Here is a 4,414-nt window from a genome sequence, read left to right on the forward strand (position 1 = left end):
GGCCCATGGCCAAATCCAGTTTGCTTTGTGTATTTATAAATAAAGTTTTATTGGAACACAGTCACCTCCTCTTGTTTGTCTATCATCTACGGCTGTTTTCACACTATAATGGCAGAGTTGAGCAGTTGCGACAGAGATCTTCTGGCCCACAGAGACTGAAATAGTTACTCTCTGGATCTTTACAGAAGATGTTTGTGGATCTCTGACCTATATAATGGCCTTGGAGCCTAGCATATGGTATACCATGTAGTAGATACTCTATAAATACTTTGAATAAAAGGATCAATACACCATTGGATACATTATGAGTCAATAACTCTCTCGTTGGCAGTACAGAATATCTTCTCTAAATGCATTCTTCTCTAGATCCAAGAGAGTTCCAGTCACACCCATGTCTGGCCTCTTCTGCTTCACTCCACAAAATGGCAGACTACTCGGGCCAAAGGGCTGTTAAGAAGCCTTAGCTACTTTTACCTGCTTCCTTTCCCCCATTTCATTTTCTAAGCAAATGTCAAGAGATAACTGGTGTCAGGCATCCCAGAACTCTTCCCCCGGCTTCCCTACCAGCTCCTGCCTTCCCAGTGTCCCTGGCCTGGGAAGGTGGTGACATGTGCCACCAGAACAGCTACAGTGACTGCTTTATGACTTCACCTTTACAGGCAACTCTCTTTCATTAGGTCATTCTAGTTATTCGAGAGTGTCTAGAACAATTCTGTATATACAGTGGACAATCTACCAACTCCTAATGACTGAGGAGCAGCAAATCCTCAGGAGATGGTGAGAGGGTGGGGGTACAAGTCATTTTCAACTAAGAATACAATAGAAACTCCATTCCAGAGATGCGACAATATTTGGCACTTGCAAGAAGAATCTCTTTTCAGCTACCAGCGTGCAATTAGTTTGGTCCAGAAGTGAATGTGGTGCCGTCCTTTTGCAGCAGCTCAGAGACCTGGGCCCGAGCTCAGACGGGTGGACCAGAAGTAACAAATCCATCCCTGCTTCCTGTCTCTTGTTAAGGTCTGAGTAAGGGCCAGACAGGAGAAAGGTGGGACTTGGGGGGGTGGGACATGGTGCTGGAATCATCAAATATAGAAAAAGTCAATCCCACTAAAGAACAAGACTGTCCATCTGAGCGACCATGAATTTCTTCAGATGCTGAGATTTTTGTAGGGAAGAGAAAAGCAACCACTGAGAGAAAGACCCCAGGGAAGAAAGACCTGTGGCTAGCAGGGTCAGACAGAATTTGGAGCCAGTTTTCATTTTGAGATGATCAGATTGCTTCCTGTTGGAGATACCACGGCCATGGAGGGTGGAGAGCAACAGCAAGTTGGAGCTGGACCAGACCTGAGGAATCCTTTTCTCTAAACTCCTGGTTTTCACCTGAGGACCTGGGGATCCAGAGACTTGAAAGAATTTGCATCACACCTCAGTGACAGCACCAGGCCTGGAGCCCAGATGTCCTGTCCCAAACAGAGCATATTGGCTTGTTTATTTGTTTGCTTGCCTTTTTTGCCACGGCGCTACTCACGCAGACTTGCAAGGGCTCATCCCAAATTATAGAATGTTCTAAAAAAATGTAAATCTTGTGCCAGGCCTTTAGAGATGGTGAGAGGCATATTGGTTGGAGGTGGTGGGAGACAAAAGACAGGTGAGCAGTGTAAAGAAACGGCTTAATTGGCGACGACAACCTTAACTTGTCTCATGCAGTCAACCAAAAGTCTATGGAAGACTTAGTTTTGGTCTTTTGCATTCGTTGCAACAAGGCCCGAAGAAACCATGGTGTACAGCTATTATTCTGCACAAACTTTGAGAGCATGGGTGTCAAAGGCGTATGGACTTGCACTCAAGAGCTGAATTAGTACTAGGAACACCAGAAAGTTCTATAGCATTGCTGAGCCTTCACTCCCTCCTTTGCAAAGCAGGGATAGCAAGAGCACTCACCCAAAATTTTCATCACAAGGATTCAGTGAGATGATACGTGGAGACTCTTAGCACAAGCACTCTTGCTCCTGTCAGTATTTTAATACTTCTTTTCCTAGCTGACTGACTGGGTCCCATTTAGCCCTCTCTTTTGGCCCATCACAAACCCCCTAGGGAACTTCTACCTCAGGCTCCCAAGCTGTAATGGGTTGAATACTGACTGTCTCCCCAAAATTCATGTCCACCTGGAAGCTGAGAGTGGGACCTTATCTGGAAGCAGGGTCTTTGCAGATGTAATTCACTTTGGGTCTTGAGATGAGATCATACTCGATAAGGAAGGGCCCTATACCCAATGAGAGCGTCTTTATAGGAAGAGGAGAGGACACAGAGAGACACACACAGGTAAGAAGGCCATGTGAAGGTGGAGGCAGAGACTGGAGTGATGAGGCCACAAGCCAAAGGATGCCAGGAGCACTGGAAGCTGGAAGAGGTGGGGAAGGATGCCCCCCTAGAGCCTTCAGGGGCTAATTTCATCTCTTGCTTTAAGGCATCAAACTGGTGGTAATTTGTCATGGCAGTCCCAGGAGACGAATGTGCAAGTCAAGCCCTGACTTTATCATCCAGTGTCCCATCTGCACACAGCCGTGTAGATACTAAGTAGGTAGTGAGTACCTATTTTTTCAGGCTGGCATGCCGAGGCCCCATGTAATGTCAGTAATGGAAAGGCCTGCCCATCTTGAAAAACTTGTAGGCCCAGATGGTAGCAAAGTTTTATTAAAAGAGCAAAAACCTCAACTAGAAATGCCAGAGAAAAATGAAGCAACCGAGTTGCATAGCTGTGTCTACCTTTCCCTGAAGGTATGGCCAGCAGATCATAGAGAGCTCAGTAGCATTTTGTGGCAATGTTTTACAAGTTTGTTTTGGCGGCACTCATGTCCTTTCCTTTCACATGTGGCTGTTAGGCCTCGGGGCTGCTTCTGTGCTGCTCTTTCTCCATCTAGCACAAGCCCCAGCCCCTTGGTCTGCTTCGCTTTCTTCTCCGCGTCTGCCACAACCAACTCTACATCTTGGGGTGCCTCTTCCCGTCGGTCTGGGAGCCTCCTTCTTCATTGTCCTAGGATAAAATAATTAAGTTTCATTGTTTAAAGGGTTTCCGTGCTCATGACTGTGGGAAGACTGGAGAATAACAAAGAGAATAAATAGTTCTAATAGCCAATATTTATTGACTGCCTATAGCAGGCCCAGGGTTTACAGCTATAGTCTCATTCTATCCTCATGAGATTCACACAGCCAGATGCTACTGTTACTATTATATTGTCTTCATTTTAAAGATCAAGATCGTGAGTCTGGAGGAAGTTAAGAAAGTTGGCTAAGGTCACACCACTGTTAATAAGGGAAGAGGGGCTTAAGCTTTCTTCTGATGACTCAGAGCTCAGGTCAGTAACCAAGGTCCCGCTTAGGCCTTTATTAAGGTCAAGGTTGGTCTCCTACCTAGAGTTTTGACTTAGTTTCTGAGGTATTAACTTGGACGGTGTTACAGACTGAATGCGTATGTCCCAGAAAATTTGTATGTTGAAATCTTAATGCCTAGTGTGATGGTATCAGGAGGTGGGACCTTTGGGAGGTGTCTAGATCATGAGGGTGGAGCCCTCATGAATGGGATTAGTGTCCCCACTAGTGGGATTAGGAGACCCAAGAGAGCTCCCCAGCCCCTTCTGCCATGTGAGCACACAGCGAGAAAACAGCATTCTATGAACCAGCAAGCAGGTTCTCACCAGACGTGGAATCTGCCAGCACCTTGATCTTAGACTTCCCAGCCTCCAGAACTGTGAGAAAGAAATGTTTATTGTTTAAGTCACTCAGTCTGTGACATTTTTCTTATAGCAGCCCAGGTAGACCAAGGCAAATGACAATAACTAAAAAGTCCAGAACTTCTTTTGTATTTTTGAGGGTGATTTTACTCTAGCCTCTCAGATCCTTCTCGGAAAACCTGATCAGTGTGAAATAATTATCACCAACTAGCATCTGTTCAGCAGGACTTTGGGAGTCATCTCTGAGGACTTGCAGACTGAGAGGAAATGTTTTCTGGGGCCTCTCCAACAGTGGAAGCTGTTTTGTTGACTGGTTAATCCTGAAGTTATTCTAGGTAATAGGTGTTCCTTGAAGAACAATGCTTCTATGAGCAAAGACTTTTAGGAAGCCCTGAGACAAAGGCTTCATTACTGCTGGATGTTACAACTTTATATTTGCTGTTGTACTTAGAGGACCCCTAAGGTGGAGCTATAATATGCATCCATTGTTTGATAACAGAACTCCCTTTTCATGGAAAGTATCCAGATTTGGGCTTCCACAGAACAGTTTGGGAAACACTTCCTTAGTTCTTTCCCTTACTTGAAGCATTGTCTTCTCTGTGACCTAAGGAGGCGTGTCCACTCCATATTTCCTGGGAGTTCATTATTTTCGAAGCCTGATCTATGTAAATATCAAATCACTT

Source organism: Equus caballus, chromosome 3 (genome assembly GCF_041296265.1).
Source record: "Equus caballus isolate H_3958 breed thoroughbred chromosome 3, TB-T2T, whole genome shotgun sequence".
In the NCBI taxonomy this organism is placed as follows: domain Eukaryota; kingdom Metazoa; phylum Chordata; class Mammalia; order Perissodactyla; family Equidae; genus Equus; species Equus caballus.